This window comes from Rhineura floridana, chromosome 15 (genome assembly GCF_030035675.1).
Source record: "Rhineura floridana isolate rRhiFlo1 chromosome 15, rRhiFlo1.hap2, whole genome shotgun sequence".
NCBI classification, from domain to species: Eukaryota; Metazoa; Chordata; class Lepidosauria; order Squamata; family Rhineuridae; genus Rhineura; species Rhineura floridana.
The window spans coordinates 548,188-568,403 of NC_084494.1; positions in this window are offsets into that span (position 1 = coordinate 548,188).

A 20,216-nucleotide genomic window follows, 5' to 3' on the forward strand; every position below is an offset into this window, starting at 1 on the left:
CTATATCCAAGTTCTTTTTAAGCTCCTTGCAATTTAAATTTAAATAAAGTCTCTTATAACCACCATTTTTCTTCATTATTAGCATGTAAAAAAAAAGTAATTCACCAAGGCTTGAATTTCAACTGACCTTTGGTAGACCTCTCTTCCAACATAAATAGCCCCAATAAAGTGATTAAAAAGGTGAGCTATAAGCGGATCTTGTGCCTAAAACAAGGCTCTTTTAAGTGGTAAAGCTTGTTTGTAATCCTAGGTCTCATTCTCCGCTCCGTTCGCTTTCAACCTCCGACTCCTCAGTGGTCTCCTATGAACAAAAGGCGTTTCAAGACACTTATGGTAAATCTCAGGCAGTCTCTTAATCCAGAGAGGATCATTAGCTGCTCAAAGGAATGCTCCTGAACAGCATATTTACCATTTGATATTTCCCTGATACAGAGCTCACTCAGGGAACCTCAACCCGCCATGGACGCTCACCCGGAAGTCAGGCTGTCTGTATGTTTCCGAGCTCAATTCAAGGTGCTGGTTTTGACCTATAAAGCCTTACATAGCTTGGGACCACAATACCTGATGGAACGCCTCTCCAGATAGGAACCCACCCATACACTACGTTCAAGATCAAAGGCCCTCCTCCGGGTGCCTACTCCAAGGGAAGCTCGGAGGGTGGCAACAAAGGAGAGGGCCTTCTCAGTGGTGGCCCCCAAATTATGGAATGACTTTAATGATGAGGTGCGCCTGGCGCCAACACTGTTATCTTTTCGGTGCCAGGTCAAGATTTTCCTCTTCTCCCAGGCATTTTAGCATGTGTTTTAAATTGTTTTAAATTTTAAAATTGTGTTTTAAATTGTTTTTAAAATGTGTTTTAAATTGTATATTTGTTTTAACGTTTTTGATTGCTGTAAACTGCCCAGACAGCTTCGGCTATGGGGCGGTATACAAGTGCAATCAATCAATCAATCAATCAATCAATCAATCAATCAATCAATCAATATTACTTACATAAACTGCAAAAATCTTAAAGCCACCATTTTCTGACATTGAAATTAAGCCTAGGCATGCCTGGATCAACAAGTCACAACCCTGGCTTCATTGGCTACAATCCTGAAAGGGCGGGGTTACAGCCAGAGCTTTGAAAAGTTATTTTTTAAAACTACAACTCCCATCAGCCCCAGCCAGCATGGCCACTGGATTGGGCTGATGGGAGTTGTAGTTAGAGCAAGGAATTGTTCTAGAGATCTGTAAAAAACAGTTGCGTGGGGGGGGCGGTTGACGTTTTGGTGTATATCTCGGGAACCAGACCACCTAGAAACTTAATTTGATTTTAAAATTGAAGCTGAGAGTCCAGAGATTAGGGGGTGCTAGCTGGAGAGACAGAGGGCCCCTCAAAAAAATGGAGACTCCACCCAAAAACTGGAGACCTGGTAACTCTATGTGGGAGTGAATCCTACAGTTTACCGATGCACTGCCTGAAGTTCTTTCTTTTTCTTCCCCCCCAACGTTCATCTTCATTGGGTAGCCCCATTGGGTTCTAGTATTATGAGAGAGAAGTCTCTATTCACTTTCTCCACACCATGCACATTTTATTTTATTTTATTTCTTTGTTTGTTTGACTTATATCCCTCCCTTCCTCCCAGTAGGAGTCCAGGGCGGCAAATAAAAACACTAAAAACACTTTAAAACATCATAAAAACAGACTTTAAAAAATATTACAACAAAACATCCTTAAAAACATATTAAAACAAAAGATCTTTAAAACCATATTTTTCAAAAAAGCTTTAAAAATACCTTTTAAAAAAAGCTTTAAAAACATTAAAAAGCAATTCCAGCACAGACGAAGACTGGGATAAAGTCTCTACTTAAAAGGCTTGTTGAAAGAGGAAGGTCTTCAGTAGGTGTCAAAAAGATAACACAGATGGCGCCTGTCTAATATTTAAGGGGAGGGAATTCCAAAGGGTAGGTGCCACTACACTAAAGATTCACTTCCTATGTTGTGTGGAATGGACCTCCTAATATGGTATATGCAGGAGGCCCTCACGTCCAGAGTGCAGTGATTGACTGGGTATATAAGAGGTAAGATGGTCTTTCAGGTATCCTGGTCCCAAGCTGTATAGGGCTTTGTTCACCAATTCAATTCAATTCTTTATTATTACAGTCATAGACCAGAAAGTTTATGTAAAAGCTATGTACAATTTTAACAAAATATACAGAGACAACAATCATAATAAAACAGTAAAAACTATGGAACAATAAAACAGTTACATGGAATAGCGGGAACATCTGAGGGGGTAGATACCCTTCGAGCTGATTGGGCCGCAAAAATGTATTTAGCTACTAGCAGGGTAGTATCCCTGCTAGCCGCAGACAAAAGATAAAAAAGTAAGCGGTCGAGTGGTTTATGAGGGAATTTATTTATAATAGGTGTTATAAATTTAAAATGAATATCATCATATAAAGAACACTCAAAGACGACGTGAAATAAGGTTTCTATGGCGCTGACACCACATGGGCATAAGTGATTTGCATAAGGAATGCGCTGGAATCTACCTTCTAGTAAGGCAGAATTGAGACAGTTGAATCTAGCTTTCATAAAGGCTAGACAATATTTGGGGATCGTGAGGTATTCTAAATAGGGGGCACTAAGTAATGGCGCAAAACTTAAACCAAAGTGAATAAGGGAACAGGTTGAAGTGGCTGCGGTGATGGAATTTTGAAAGTCCATGTCACTGATATGAGTCAGGATTGAAAGCTTAGCTGACTTTGGATCCTGAGACGCCAGATGTTCAATTGAGAGGCCAATACTTGCAAGATAGTTTGTAAATGTTTGGGCCCATTTTGAAATGAAAGGATCTTCCCAAAGTAAAGGGAGATAACCAGAAGAATATTCATATGACATTTTAAGCCAAAATTTTAGGGCAGCCATCCAGGCTTGGGACTTAAGGGAAGTTAGACCAGTTTCTAACCTGAGGACCGCCGATGGAACACATCTTGGAACACCTAGAATTTGTCTAAGAAATTGGGATAGAACTGCCTCTGTTGAGGGATTGAAAGCGCCAATCCATAAAGGTACCCCATAAAGAAGTTGGGAAATAGTTTTAGATCTGAAAACCTTAGTGGCTGCCGGGATATATTGTCCTCCTTTGTTCACCAAAACCAGAACCTTTAACTTAGCCCAGTAGCTAATAGATAGCCAGTGCAATTCTTTCAGCAGTGGGGTGACATGTTGGCAATACCCTGCCCCAGTGAGCAGTCTCGCCACTACATTTTGCACCAGCTGCTGCTTCTGAACCAACTTCAAGGGCAGCCCCATATACATTACAGTAATCCAGCCTGGAGGTTACCAGTGTGGGACAGCAGTGGACAGGCTATTCTGATCCAGAAATGGCTGCAGCTGTCTTATCAGCCGAAGCTGGCAAAAGGCACGCCTAAGCCACAGAGGTCATGTGGGTCTCCAGAAACAAAGATGGATCCAGGAGCATCCCTAGACTACAGACCTGCTCTTTCAGAGGGAGTATGAGCCAATCCAAAGTAGGCAAATGACTAATTATCCAAACTCGGGAACCACCAACCCACAGTGCCTCCATCAGACACAATTTCCTGGCCCTCATGCAGCCCACCACTGAGACCAGGCAGCAGTCCAGGGCTTGCATGGCCCAATGCAGATGTTAAAGAGAAATCGAGCTGGGGATTGTCAACGTACTGCTGACATCTCACCCCTAATCTCCTGATGACCACTCCCAAGGGCTTCATATAGATGTCAAACAGCATGGGGGACAAGATGGCATCCTGTGGCACCCCACAGCATAACTGCCAGGGGGCCAAAAGACAATCACCCAATGCTATTCTCTGAGAACAACCCTAGATTAGAACCACTGTAAAACTAGCTACTAGCCATGGTGACTCTGCTCGCCTCTGTGGTCAGAGTCAGTATGCTTCTGAATACGAGTTGCTGGAAACCACAGGAGGGGAGAGGATGCTGGACTAAATGGGTCATCGGCCTGATCCTGCAGGCTTTTCTTGTATTATCCTCTTGATTCTGGGGGTACTTGCATTTTAGCCTACAGTGTTTTGACATTGTGAATTGTCCCTGCATGTTAAATGCCCAGTTCTATTCCTTCCCCATTTGACTTATCATAATCGTTCCCCCTCCCCATCTATGGAGGATGATGTGTTCAGTACCAGTCATTTCTCAACACCTCTTGGCTTTCCCCTCCTTGTTGTTGTTGTTATGTGCCATCAAGTCGATTACGACTTGTGGTGACCCTATGAATCAGCAACCTCCAAGACATCTGCCGTGAACCACCCTCTTCAGATCTTGTAAGTTCAGGTCTGTGGCTTCCTTTATGGACTCAATCCATCTCTTGTTTGGTCTTCCTCTTTTTCTACTCCCTTCTGTTTTTCCCAGCATTATGGTCTTTTTGAGTGAATCATGTCTTCTCATGATGTGTCCAAAGTATGATAACCGCAGTTTCATCATTTTAGTTTCTAGTGACAGTTCTGGTTTAATTTGTTCTAACACCCAATTATTTGTCTTTTTCACAGTCCATGGTATGCGCAAAACTCTCCTCCAACACCACATTCCAAATGAGTTGATTTTTCTCTTATCCACTTTTTTCACTGTCCAACTTTCACATCCATACATAGAGATCGGGAATGCCATGGTCTGAATGATCCTGAGTTTGGTGTTCCCCTCCACAATCAGTTTAAAAGCTGTTCTGCTACCTTTTTAATTTTAAACACCAACAGTCTGGCTCCATCCTGTTTCAAGTGGAGCTCATCACTTTAGTACAGATCTGGCTTGTCCTAAAATGTTCCTCAGTGCCTAACAAATCCACCCCCCAACTCTACTGTCTCATCCATGCATCAAGACTACACAGTTGTTCCTATCCAGCTGGCCCTGTGTGTAGATTTGGCAGAATTGCAGAAAAAGCTACCTTGAAAGTCCTCTGTTTCAATATCCTGCCTAACAACCTACATTTTGCTTCCAGGACCTCACATTTACATTATCCCCAGGTCATTGGTGCCAATATGCATGACCACTAACTCCTCCACTGCACAAGGCTATCTAGACAATGTGCAATATCTGCAACCTTATGCACCAGGCATGAAAGTCATCATGAGGTGTGTATGCCTGTTCCACAGCTAAGCCCCAAATGCCAGGATTCCCCCTGCTCCCTAGAGGAGTATCCTCAGCACCAGGAATGGGTCTCTTCTAAGATATCATTTCCCTCTTCCTCAGAGTTACACCCAGATACCCTCACCCTCAATGATAGCAGGGGAGCTGTCATCCTGGGAGTGGGATGTAGGTATCACATCCCCAAAGGCCTTGCCCACCAGCCTCATTGCCTCAGCTTCTACAGATCTCATTCCCTGAGGGCAAAGAGCTCACTGCACTGAGCACACTCCCACGACTTCTGTCCAGAAGAACATGTGACATTCTGTGTAACACACTGGCAATTCCCCACACTCCTGCCAGCTTCCTACCTGCATATCTTTTTCTTCTGATCGTTTATTAAATGAGTTTGCTTGGGTCAAAGGATGAAGGGACTGTATCCTGCCCTGGCCTCCACATCAAGCTTGCAAACTTGTTCGGCTGCTTAACTCTCCTATCACCTTGGTGCTTTTTCATTAGGGCAGAGAGGCTTTGTCAGCTGGGGCTTCCTCTAGCTCATGGAGCAGGCTCCCTCACAAGGCTGTTCTAAATTTACAATACCAGTACAAGTAATGATGGTTCTAGGACCTCTCTGAACATTATTATTCTCATTATTAGTTTATTTATACCCCGCCTTTTGGCCAAAGACCCTCATGGCGGCTTACAAAAAACACAAATATAAAATACAATATAAAAATGCATCAATAAAACAATACAAAATACAATCTGCAAAAGTTAAATAACAATACACATAATAGCTCTTAATGGTGGCTGTATCCGTGGTACAAGTAACTGGATTTTCTGTGTAAAATTCTGTGTAAATTTTCTGTGTAAAATTCCAGTCTCCTCAGAGTCAGCTGAATTGCATTTGCAACCAGGTCTATAGTTTCATATGTTTGTTGTTGGGAGGGGAATGTCCTGATTTTCCTGGGTGTCTAGCTGCCCCAGCGAGGTGACAGAGGGCAACCCCACTGCCCCTCCGGGGACTCCAGGGGTGACTTGTGTGGAACCTCCTCCTCCTCCACTGCTGCCGCTGCCGCCCACATTGCCCCCCGCTTCGGGCGGCATCCGAGTCTAGCTGGGCAGAGTGAAGTCAGCAAACTCAAACATCAGTACTATGCCCTTCCATACTAGGTGATTTTCCCAGTTTCAATTAGTTATTGCTCCCTCCATTTTCTGTTGAATTATGGGCTAGTTTAGCAAGTGCCTAAGATGTTCTTTTAAAGGGTTGCATTTAATTTCTTCAAAAAGAAGTTTCCATGTCCTGTGCCTCTGGGTTGTCTGTAGTGCATAGGTCCCCATAAATGCTCACAAAGGACCCTCGGATGCTCTGGGCATAACAGCAAAGTGCTCCTGCAGGGCCCTTAATGCTTGTTATGTGGGTACTTGCCCTTTTCTTCTTTAAGGGCCAGACCAGTAATTTAGAGTTTTTATTACTATTATGAATCCCTAATAGTCTCTTCTGAGAGATATGAGATATGTGTTAACTTTACCTATCTCTAAAGTCTGGAGCTCATTACACATCCCCTGGAGGGCCCTGTACATTTTAGCATTTCCTGCCCTCTTATGTTCTGCTTTGAGAGTTGCTGTTTCCTCTGTTAGAGTTTGCTGGACCATCTGCACTCCCTTTCAAAAGATTATTATGATCTTACATTATTATTATGCAATGCCCCCACAGCCCTTCAATGCTTGCCACACTAGGGGCACCTCCAGACTGTGATCTGCATATATGTGAAGCAATGCCAACATAAGAACCTGCTGGATCTGGCCAGTGGCCCACATAGTTCAGCATGCTGTTCTCACAGTGACCAAAGAGATGCCCATGGGAAGCCCACAAGCAAGACCTGAGCTCAAGAGCAATCTCTACCACCTGCCTGCCTCCAACGTTGGTTAGGAAGCCTGGGGATCACTTGGCAATTGTGTAGTCTAGACACCTGAAAGGTGCGCAGAGCAGGAATGGTGAACGGGGAGTAGCATTGGAGACTGCTGCCTGAATGGGCTTGTGGCACCTTCAAACATCTGTGTATGCTCAAATAGTGTGTGCACCACATCTGGCCCCCTGGAGGAGAGACTGGTGGTGGTGGGGGAATCGTGGGGTGCATTGGTTGCCACCGTCTGAAGGCACATGATGCACCTTCAGGTAGTGGCAATCAACAGTGCATGCTTTCCACCCACTCTTCCCATTGGGTGGGCTTCACAGGTACAGGAGGGGAGCAAAAGTTTTTGGCTTGGCCAGCAAAAATTGTATAACAGAGAGAGGGAGAGAGAGGGAGAGAGAGAGACCCTTTCAGAAATTTAAAGACCTTGCCAAGAGGCCTTTTATGTCCATTCCGACTTTAACCTCCATGACTTGAAACACAAAGTGGAATTTTACAACTTTCTGTCAGAGCCTTCACATTTGAGCCCTGCCTATTTTTGCATGCCTGAATCTTTTTGTCTCTTTGAGAGAAGGAGGTGCTATTCCTAAGGTCATCACTGGTTAATTTTTAATTAGCTTCCCAGAATAATGAAGCCATTTTGAAGAACCCTCAGACATGACTATGAATGCACATTCACCAATGGTATTCAGTTCAGGTATGATGATGTATAAAGATGAACATTTTAGAATCTATGTTGGAGTGTGAAAAACCAGCAGCGAAGTTGATTGGATGAGGCTTTTAGCTACCTGGAATTGTATTTATTTTATTTATTTATTTGCCAATTTGTAACCCGCTTTCGTTCACAGAATTCAAAGCGGCGAACAACAGTATAGTCTCATACAATGTAAATAAACTCATAAAATCAGTTAACATATCCATTAAAAATCAATTTAAAATGAACATTAAATGAAATAGTGCCATTTACATATTAAAAGCCTGGAGAAATAAAAACTTTTTAACATGTCGACGAAAATCTAAGAGGGAGTTAGAAAGCCGTATCTCAAGTGGAAGGGCATTCCACATACTAGGGGCTATCACTGAAAAAGCTCTATTCCTAGTGCTCGCTTGACAGATGGTAGAAGCTGAAGGAATAGTTTAAGTGCATTCAGCAATGGATCTCAGTGGGCAGTGGGATGTATATTTACAAATGCGATTGGATAAGTAAAGTGGCGCCAAATTATGTAGAGCTTTAAAAGTTAGAACTAACAATTTAAATTGGTTACGAAATATAATAGGAAGCCAGTGCAGATGGTATAAAAGTGGTGTGGTGTGCACTCGAGGGCCAGCTCCTGGAATTGTATTGTGTTCCAGCATCATGAATTAATTCCAGAAGCCAGGCTCCTTTGATAGTCTTATGTTCACTTCCTTCTCTGAGTTATTCCTTTCTAAAGGCTTCTCAAGATTTTGGACTTTATTACACCCACCTCTTGCCAGGCTTGCCCTTGTCCCTGTTAAGATGTGTCTTTGTAGTCATGGACACATGGAGTGTGTGCATGTGTAGGGGGAGGATTTAGGTCTTTAATTAAGAGACTAGTACACATCATGGTGATTGCACTATGCCAATATATTCTTTCTTGCTTGGGCGAATTAGCAAAAGATCAATAAATTTCAAGGGCAAGATATAAATCTAATAAATACAGAATAAATAAAATGGTGCTCAATGAGTGAAATGTCTTTGTGGTGTGAAACATCAAATACAATGTTACAGACTAGTAAGGTGACTTAATGCAATCATAATCTCATCTGTCCCCTCCGGGTACTTGATGTTGCACCATGCCAGACTGGGGAGTCAAGTGCAGAGGGCTGCCATTGTCCATATACTTTACCAGACAACCTCTTGGTTTTGGGATGGGCTTAGAAGATCTGCACCTGGTGGTGGGCCAGACAGACAGATTGGTGATGCTTCTGGATCCACTTCAATATCTGTATAGAGGCTGCCATTGGGCTGGTTCGAGACTTCACGGCCTCCATGACAACCATGGGGCTATTTCAAATGGTCAGCAGTCCAACATACTAGGTAGGACATACCCTTGATTTAGTCCTGAGCAATGTGTAATGTGAGAGATGGACTGAAGACAGAGGGCTACAATGCATACCCTTTTCATGGTTGGACCGTTACCTGGTAAAAAATTGGTTCTTGGCAGCAATTCTGCCCCCTCCACAAGAGGGGGGCTGTTCAGATGGCCCACCCTCAGGGATTGATGGGATTTTTTAGGTGTCTGAATGTTCTGTTGAAATTCACAGCAAAGAAAGCTGATGAATACGGTGACAAAATACACCCCTGTCTCACACCCTTTCCGATGGGGAACCAGTCGGTTTCTCCATATCCTGTCCTTACAGTAGCCTCTTGTGCAGAGTATAGGTTGCGCATCAGGACAATCAGATGCTGTGTCACCCCCATTTCTTTTAAAGCATTCCATAGTTTTTCATGATCTACACAGTCAAAGGCTTTGCTGTAATCTATAAAGCACAGGGTGATTTTCTTCTGAAATTCCTTGGTCTGTTCCATTATCCGGCATATGTTTGCGATATGATCTCTGGTACCTCTTCCCTTTCTAAATCCAGCTTGGACGTCTGGCATTTCTCGCTCCATATATGGTAAGAGCCTTTGTTGTACAATCTTGAGCATTACTTTACTTGCATGGGATATTAAGGCAATAGTTCGATAATTACTGTATTGTCCGGATGTAAGATTGGGACCCTGGGAGTTCAGATGATGAGGAGGGGGGAGATATTAGTTTCCCAAAGTCACTGGAGAGAGAGAGAACAGAGATAGAGTTATCTGCCGACAGAGACCTTGAGAGCCTGGTAACCAGGGAAACAGACGGCTCTCAGAAGTTTCTCACACCCTCCCCTCTCCCAGAGCAGTCAGAGACGGAAAAAGGAGGGTTCCAATTCCCCCTCACGCAGAGAAAAACCTGCCTGACAGTTTAAACCTTCCCCCCCTCTTTCCTCCATCCTAGAAGCAGATACGTTAGAAGAAGAGAGGGTCATGCCCCCACCCTCGCCTCGTTCCAGGAGGCGTCTCAAAGTAAAAAGGGAAAGAGAAAGGAGGGGTTTAGAACAGGGCGCTTTGAGACGAAGTGAGAGGATTCACGCCAAAAAAACCCTTTATAAAGAGTGGGGGGAGCAGAGCGCTCCTGTTCTGTCACCTTTCTTCCATGTTGCAGGTTCTTGTTTGCAGAAGTTGTTCATGCAACGGAAGAGCCTATGTCTGGAAATTACTTTAATAAAAACTGATTTGCTTTCACCAAGTGAGCTGATTCTTGAGTCCCAACCTGAACACGACATGTATTCCCTGGGATCCCCTTTCTTTGGAATTGGGATGTATATGGAACATTTCCAATCTGTGGGCCATTGTTAGTTTTCCATATTTCTTGACAGATTTTTGTCAAAATTTGGACTGATTCAGTCTCAGTAGCTTGTAGCAACTCTATTGGTATGCCATCTGTTCCTGGTGATTTGTTTCTTCCAAGTTATTTAAGAGCAGCTTTCACCTCGCATTCTAAAATTTCTGGATCTTCATCATATGGTTCCTCCGTGAATGAATCTGTCATCCTGGCATCTCTTCAGTGTATTGCTTCCATCTTCCTTTTATTTCATCTCAGTCAGTCAGTGTGTTCCCCTGTTGATTATTCAACATCCCTACTCCTGGTTTAAATTTCCCTTTCATTTCTCTAATCTTTTGGAACAGGATTAGGGTTAGGGTTAGGGTTTTTGTTGTCCTCTTCTATTTCTATACAGTAACTATTGTAATAGTTCTTTGTCCCTACGTACTAGTCGTTGTACTGTTGCATTTAGGGTTCTGACTGTGTTTCTATCTCCTTTTGCTTTTGCTTTCCTTCTCTCTTGAACCATTTGAAGAGTTTCTTCAGCCATCCATTGAGGTCTTTCTTTCTTTTTAACTAGAGGTATTGTCTTTTTGCATTCTTCTCTGATAACGTCTCTGACTTCATTCCATAGTTCTTCTGGTTCTCTGTCAACTAAGTTTAAAGCCTCAAATCGGTTCCTTATTTGATCTTTATATGCTTCTGGGATGTTATTCAAATTGTATTTTGGCATTATGATTGCTTTGTTCTTCTTCTTTAGTTTTACACTGATTTTCGATATGACCAGTTCATGATCTGTACCGCAGTCTGCTCCTGGTCTTGTTTTTGCAGAAAGTATGGAACTTCTCCATCTTCTGCTACCAATTATGTAATCAATTTGATTCCTATATCGACCATTTGGTCATGTCCACGTGTACAGACATCTTTTTGGTTGTTCAAAAAATGTGTTCGCAAGAGACTTCCGGGAAGGGTGACTTCGCTTGTGCCTGCTTTTGGGACGGGCTCCCGCCTCAAAAGAAGCTTATTCAGATATAAATCAGTCAGAACATTTTTTTTTTTTGACTGATGAAATTTCTCCCGGGCAGGGAGAAACGTAGAGATCAACCTCAAAGCCTGTTTTTGTTGGGAGGACTGGATTTCATTAATTTATGAGATAAGGTCCAGCCAACAATGCCGGACGGACTTCCTAACAAGCTCTATCTGCTTAAGCGATACGTTTATCTTTTCTTGAAAGAGAGAACGGACTAACAGGCAAGCACCCTTCTTTCTATTATTTTTTTTACTTGGTTTAAATTGTTGCAGCAAAAGGAGATTTGTCAGATTGATCGGCTTTGGACAACCAGAGAGCTATCGCTAGTCGGGCGGTATATAAATTTAATAAATAAATAAATAAAATAAATAAACTTCTGGGTGAGATATAGCTCTTCTCTGTTATTCACGAAATTAACAGCTTATCTCTGTTTCTGTCGCAAAAAGCTGTCCTGGAAGTGCATTCTAAAGATAATAAACAGAAGAGGGATTTCTATTCCTGATTTCTATTCCGAGGAATATTATATTGTCTGGGACTATTCTCTTTTTGGTCTATTTTATTTTGACGAATCTGCTTCTTCACGACGCCACTAACTGTTTTGATGCTGGGAACTAAATTTATTTTGCATTCTTGAACATAGAGAGATAAGGCAGGTTGCTCTGTTAATACTGTGATGTCATCAAGCCTGGAATATTAACCCAATTGTTGCTGAAATAAGAAGTGGTTCTTCTTTATTTTTGTTTTGCTTTGTTTTCGTGGTTTTAAAAATGGCAATCAAGAAAGTGGCTGAGAATCTGGAAGTAATTATGTTTCAGAAAATAATGGATGAGATTGAGATAACGAAACAAACCCTGCGACAGGGTAGTAAGGAGCTGAAAATTGAACTGAGCAAAATGACGCAGGAGTTTAAAGAAATAGGGGACCCTGTGAGAGAGGAGAATGAGATCAGAGATGAGAAAAGAAAAAATAAAGGGAAGATACAAACCCTGGAGATTGGAACAAATGTGGAATTGGAAAAAGATCTGGAGTTTATGGATTTTAGAAATAAAATCTACTGTTTGGAATTTAACGTTATCTCTGAAGAAATTAATGAAGATATTAGAGATAAAGTTATCAATGGCTTGGATAATCTTCTGGACTGGAATGATGTGATGGAGCTTGATATAGAGAAAATCTATGGAATTAACTGCAGTCATGTGACAATGGAAAAACTCTTAAGAGATGAGCCAGTGCATTTTCTAAAAAAGAAGAACACAGATATGAATTTACAACAATGTTTCAGCAACTTATTTAGAATGGATGGCAAGAAAATATTTGGGATAGAGGAAATTCCCATCAGACTCTTATTATATGACTATGGCTACAACAGCAAGATTATTATGGAATACTGATAATGGAAGATTGGACACTGAAATTACTGGACTTAACAGGACTATTGAAGATGGAAGATGGAACTAATAGGGATAATGGAATAATGGCTATTGAAATTATTGGACCTAACAGATTCTGATGAGATGGATTAATCGAAATGTTTATTTGGACTATGATTATGACAATAAGATTATTATAATTATTAACGAGATGGATTAATTGACATGTTTATTTGGAGAAAAATTGATAGATATATTTCTTAAAGAATTGAAACCTCTCTTTGACTTTTTGTGGAAAGAATAAAGTAATGTTTATGAGATTTGATGATTAATTAAGATAACTACTGGAGGAAAGTGATTTTATAATATGATTTAAGAGACAGGATTGTTATATATTGTAGACCTATAACTGATTTGATATGTGACAAATGGGAAGTCAACATTTTATTTTTTTTTGTTTAATCATTTTTGTTTTGTTTTGTTTTTTGTCTTTGAATGTTTTATGATTTTGTTTTCTATGTTTTATGAAAATTTGAATAAAAATTATTGTAAAAAAAAAAAAATGTGTTCGCAAGAAACAAATTATTGGCTTCACAGAATTCAATAAGTCTTTCTCCTGCTTCGTTTCTGTCTCCTAGGCCCCATTTCCCCACAATTCCTAATTCTTCTCTGTCCCCTACTTTTGCATTCGAATCCCCCATGATTATCAGCACATCTTGTTTTGGTGTGTGATCAATTTCTTCCTGTACTTCTGCGTAAAATCTCTCCAATTCCTCTTCTTCTGCATTTGCCATCGGAGCATAGACTTGGATGATGGTTATGTTGATAGGTTTCCCATTTAATCTCATTGATATAACTCGCTCAGACCTTGTGTTGTAGCTCTTAATTGCTCTTGCGACATCACTTCTCACTATTAAAGCAACTCCATTTCTTCTTAATTTCTCATTTCCTGCATAAAATATTTTGTAGTTGCCTGATTGGAAATGTCCCATTCCCATCCATTTTAGTTCGCTCACACCAAGCATTGTAATGTTGATGTGTTCCATTTCTTGCTTGACAATTTCTAACTTTCCCTGGTTCATGCTTCTCACATTCCATGTTCCTATTGTGTGCATCATACAACTCTGTACTCTCCTTTCGCATCTGTGCGCATCAGCCTCTAGGCTTCCTTTTGGCTTTGACCCAGCTGCATCATTAGTCACAGAGCTACTCGTACTTGTCCTTTGTTCTTCCCCGGTGAGTGCCTTCTGACCTGGTGGTCTCCTCTTCCAGTACTATCTCGTGTTGCATTTTGGATACTCTGTTCATAGGGTTTTCGTGGTAAGAGGTATTCAGAGGTGGTTTACCATTGCCTTCCTCTGAGTTTGGATGCATCTTAGTCTGGTGTTTCAGCTTTGACCATTCCGCCTTGGGTGCCCCTGCTAGGAGTCTAGCCTCTTGGTCTAGACTCCTGACGGCATTGCTCTCAGCTCCTTCAACACACTCAAGCCCCCTCACCACATTAAGGTGTGCATCCTAGAGGAGGCCTGGATGATTAAGCCCAGATATATTCCTATTAAAATCTGCACTGAAGGATTTAGATTCTGTGAGAACTACACTTAAATGGGGGTAAATATCCTGAACATTACAGTTTTGAGTAAACTGAAGGGCTGCCAAAGGTGTGCATTTTTCTTGAGGTTGATTATATAACCTAAATAAACTCTTGATCTCAGTCAGCAACTCTTGTTTAATCAATGTCTTCCTCAGAGACTTAGCATTAAATATGAATCCATACTTATCCTTAAACTGCACCATTTGCTTAAATCTGTCATGTAGGTGAACAATGCAACAACTCCTATTTGCAACAACAGTAAATAGCTAGTTCAGAAGAGAAATCCTGCTACATGCCCGCTTCCCTAAAACCAACTGCTCTCCATGCTAATCAAAGAAAAGAGAGGTAAAATGATGCAACCCTATGGATGTTTACTCAGAAGTAAGTTCTACTACATTCTGCAGTTGAGGGCCTCCTGCAGGTACCATCTTATCAGAAGGTCCAGTCCGCACAACATAGGAAGTGGACCTTTAGTGTAGTGACACCTACCCTTTGGAATTGCCTCCACTTAGATATTAGACAGGAGCCACCTCTGTTATCTTTTTGGCACCTACTGAAGACCTTCCTCTTTCTACAAGCCTTTTAAGTTGAGACCTTATCCCAGTCTGTGTTGGAATTGCTTTTAAAGATGTTTTTAAAGCTTTTTTTAGAAAGATGCTTGTAAAAATTCTTCTCTTTAATATGTTTTTAAAGATGTGTTGTTTTAATATATGTGGCGTAGTGGTTAGAGTGTTGAACTAAGACCTGGGAGACCAGGGTTCAAATCTGCACGCAGCCATGAAGCTCACTGGGTGACCTTGGGCCAGTCATTGCCTCTCAGCCTCAGAGGAAGGCAATGATGAACCCCGTCTGAATACCATGAAAACCCTATTTGTAGGGTCGCAATAAGTTGGAATCGACTTGAAGGCTTTACATTTCCATTTTTCAATGTCTGTTTTTATGATGTTTTATAGTGTTTTTAGTGTTTTTGTTTGCTGCCCTGGGTTCCCACTGGGAGGGAGATATTAATATTAATAATAATATATTCAGTAAGAATCCCTCTCAAGCAAATGAATATAGGACTGCATCCTGACTTTGGTATTTGGGTTGGGGGGGAGGTGCTCCAGCCTCAAGCAGGAGTTCTGTTCAGCAACTGAGTTACCTTCCAGTGTCACAATTCCCCCGTCTTCTTCAGCTTCTAGTCAGAGCCAGCGGGAAAAGCTAAAAGGTCAATATTTTCTCTATTCTGCTGAGATTTCATTGTGAAGTTTAGTCCATGCTTTGGACTTCTGTTGTTGGGGCAAGCTTGGTGGCTGCTTTCTTTTCCTTAGCTCATGGAGGATATACAAACCCTCAACTAACTTCCAAACAAATGGAAGGAACAAAGGGGGGAAAAAGGAAGTTACATCACAAACCTAGAGCTGTCCCAAATTTAGCTAGAGGTGACATCTCCCTACATTTGTACTAAAACATACAAGCTTGTTTTTCCCCAATGTGCAAAACAAGAAGCATTTGTAGCAATCAAGAATATTGTTATGAGCATGGGGGTTGGAATGGATGATTCCTGTGGGTCCCCTTTCCAGCCTCTGATTTGGAATCCTGTGCCTTGGGGCTGGCTCTGCTAGCCAGATCAGAGCTTGGAAGATTACTTTTAAAAAGTAAGAAATTACAGTTATAGTAACATGGCCCCAAAAAGTAGTAGTTACCGTTACAATTACAATTGCTCTGAAAGTAACTGATTACTTTACTTTTACTCAAAAGTAATCACTACAATTACATTTTAGTTACTTTAAAAAAATTGCCTACAAAGTGCTGGCCTTGGCTGCTGCACATCAAAGTAGCCTAAAACAACATTAAAAACAAGAACACACACACAGAGGGTAGTATAATAATTTTTTTTATCTGTACGATTAACAGAATCTCACATCCTCCCACCCCACCTCCAGCAATGGTGATACCCCAACGCACATATAATTCACTTGAAATCAAATTTTACACTTGAAATGCTGCTTTACAATACATTTCTGTTATGTCTCAAAAGAACAGGATGCTCAAAGAGCACATCAGACAAAATCTGCTATGGGCCAGGACAAATCATACACCCCAGGAAAGAGGAGGGTGTCCTCTACAAGATGCTAGTACGTCCCGCCTGCCCACAACGTTTGCTGGGTGCAGGGCAGGGATAAGGGCATCTATGCACAACCAAAATTGACAAAAAGATGCAGAAAAAAATAAGGAACTGAGGCTGCCCACCCCACAATCTGCTCTGGACCAGGACAAATCATACACCCAAGGAAAGTGGAGGATATCTTCTACAAGATGCCAATGCTTCCCACCTAGCCCAGAGTTTCTGTTTGATTCAGGGCGTGTATAAGAGCATCTATGCACAACCAAAAGAGACAAAAAGCAAAGAATAAATATCTGGGGGTGTTCACCACAAAATCTTCTCTGGGCCAAGATAAATCAGACACCCCAGAAAATGATAGGGTGTCCTCTATGCTATGCCAGTGCTTACGGCCAGTGCTTATGATCTATGTGGATTTAAAAAAAATGTATTGGTCTTCCCTGTTACTTACTCTGTTATAGCTCAATTATTATTATTATTAAAAGCCATTGATGTTGGTGACAGAAGGACTTCCGGCAGGGTCAACAAACAATGATTTCCTGAAGAAGATGTAATTTCATAGATGACACTCTAAAGTATGCATGGATGGCATCTCATAGAACACACTCTCCCAGATGCATGGAAGTATGATATGTGGTGCCCCAAATCATCTTTTAGGATGAGCACTCCCATTTCTTATTTTCTTTCCTCTACATATTCACTATTTTTCTAATACCTATATGCCCTTGTCTGTAACATACATACAAAAGAAGCTCTGAACTGGGTGGGAACCTTCTCCTGCATGCATGGATGTATGACATGTAGTGCCCAAAGCATGTTTCAGGGTGGGAACCCGCAGCTCCTTATATATGTTCTACATTGCTTCTTGTGCATAGATGCACATATCTGTTTTGTGTGTCCGCAAGAAAATCCATTCCAGGCAGGATGCAGTGGCATCTCGTTGAGGACACTCTCTCCTTTGCTCAGGTGAATGATGTTTCATGGCCCACAGCAGATTTTGGAGTGGTCACCCCAAATTACATATTTTCCTCTACTTACTCTTCATTATTTTAGTTCTTCACAGATGACCTTATGGGCGCCCTGCATCCAGCAGAAACTATAGGCCTGGTGGGAAGTACTGGCATCTTGTAGAGGCCACCCTCACCCTTCCTGGGATGTATGATTTGTCCTGGCAGCAGGGGTGTAGTTGTCCTGTAAGTTGCCCCTTACTTTTTTGGGAGCAGGGTCCCTATGTCTCCAGAATCATATGAGCTGATCAGCATGAAAGGGGAGTGTGTTAGCCACTGAGAAAAGTCTTCTAATATGCTTCCTTGTCCTTTCCTGCTGATTGGAGCTAATCAGAGTGAAAGGAGGTGAGCCACCCACTGAGAAGACTGTTTTCAGTAGCTAATACTCTCCCCTTTCATACTGATTGTCTCCTAGGGACATCAGTTGTTATGGGAGAAGGCATTAACAAGGACCTCATTTTCAACACAGGAGCAAAATAAGGGGAGAGGGAGATCTGGCTGTGGCTGATACTATCATGAAGGGACCTTGCACTTCTGAATTTGTCACTACACTACTGCCTGGCACAGTGCAGATTTTTGTGTGGGCACCCCCAGTTTCTTATTGTTTTCTGCATATTTTTGTTGCTTTGGGTTGTACATATATGCGCTGATCCCTGCCCTGCACCCAGCAAAAGCTCTGGGCCAGGCAGGATGCACTGGCATCTTATAAAAGACACCCTCCCCTTCCCTGGGGTGTATGAGTTGTCCTGGCCCAGAACAGACTATGGTGTGGGCACACCCAGTTACTTATTTTTTTATGATTTTATGACATCATTATGCATTTATGAGCATTTCAGAAGCCTGATAATTTTGATTGAACAAATATGTTGTTATTCTTGATGGGGAGAGTCCCCAGATCACAGTGATATATGATATGGGGTACTCCAACATATATTTTGGGGTTCAGAGACATGTTAACTTTGGCTTGGAGTTATTGTAGCTGTGAACTTGGAACTGGGAACTAGGAACCAACTTCAGCGTCATTATGTTATCTGAGACTAATGGGAGTTGTAGTCCAACAACATCTGGAGGGCATTATGTTGAAGACCCAACTCTCTTCCGGGGAATTATAGGCCGGTCAGTCTGACTTCAATACCGGGAAAGATATTAGAACAGATAATAAAAGAGTCCATTGGCAACTATCTAGATGACAATGCTGTGATTAGAAGGAGCCAGCATGGGTTTGTCAAGAAAAAATCCTGTCAAACTAATCTTATCTCTTTTTTTGATCGGGTCACTAGCTTAGTAGATGGTGGAAATGCTGTAGATGTCATCTATCTAGATTTCAGCAAAGCGTTTGATAAAGTCCCCCATGACCTTTTGATTAGCAAACTGGTCAAATGCAGACTAGATGGAAATACTGTCAGGTGGATTCACAACTGGTTGGAAAACCGTACTCAAAGAGTGGTCGTCGGTGGCTCTGCTTCGGACTGGAAGGAGGTTTCCAGTGGAGTGCCACAGGGTTCTGTCCTGGGGCCGATACTCTTCAACATTTTTATCAATGACTTAGATGATGGGGTGGAGGGAAGCCTTATGAAGTTTGCGGATGACACGAAACTGGGCGGGATAGCTAACACAATGGAAGACAGGAATAAAATCCAAAGGGACGTGGATAGACTAGAAAATTGGGCTGAAATTAATAAAATGACATTCAATAAAGACAAATGCAAGATTCTGCACTTAGGCCACAAAAACAAAATGCATGGGTACAGGATGGGAAATACCCAGCTTAGCAGTAGTGCATGTGAGAAGGACCTTGGAATTGTAGTGGATCGCAGGTTGAACATGACCCAGCAGTGTGATGCTGCGGCAAAAAAGGCAAATGCAGTTTTGGGCTGCATAAACAGAGCTATAGTTTCCAGGTCGAGGAAAGTAATAGTCCCACTATATTCTGCATTAGTCAGGCCTCATCTGGAATACTGCGTTCAGTTCTGGGCGCCTCATTTTAAGAAGGATATAGACAAGTTAGAGCGGGTTCAGAAGAGGGTGACGAGGATGATAGCCGGTATGGAGAACAAGTCTTATAAGGAAAGGTTGAAGGAACTTGGCATGTTCAGTCTGGTGAAGAGAAGGCTGAGGGGTGACATGATTGCACTCTTTAAGAAGGGCTGTCACATAGAGGAGGGTACAGATTTGTTCTCTGCTGCCCCAGAGGGTAGGACTAGGTCTAATGGTTTTAAGTTGCAAGAGCGTAGATTCAGACTGGATATTAGAAGGAACTTCTTGACAGTAAGGGCAGTTTGGCAATGGAACCGACTGCCTAGGGAGGTGGTGGGATCCCCTTCGCTGGATGTCTTCAAGCAGAGGCTGGACAGCTGTCTGCGGGAGATGCTCTAGCTGTGGATTTCCTGCTGTGAGCAGGGGGTTGGACTCGATGGCCTACAAGGCCCCTTCCAACTCTATGTTTCTATGATTCCCACCTACCCATCTGTTTCAAACACATCCAGAAAAGTATGTCTCTTAAATTCTATGTCTGACAGTGAGTTCCTTTCAGAGGTAAGAATTAATCTGCAATCCTATATACTTATCCATTTAACCCAATGAGGCTTAATTTGGAGCAGACATATAGGACTGGACTCTACCAGAATACATTTCAGGAGCTATACTTTATTAATGCTATACCAACTACAACTACCAAATGCTGCTTATGTACATATATTGTCTCAGCCTGAGCTACCTCACAG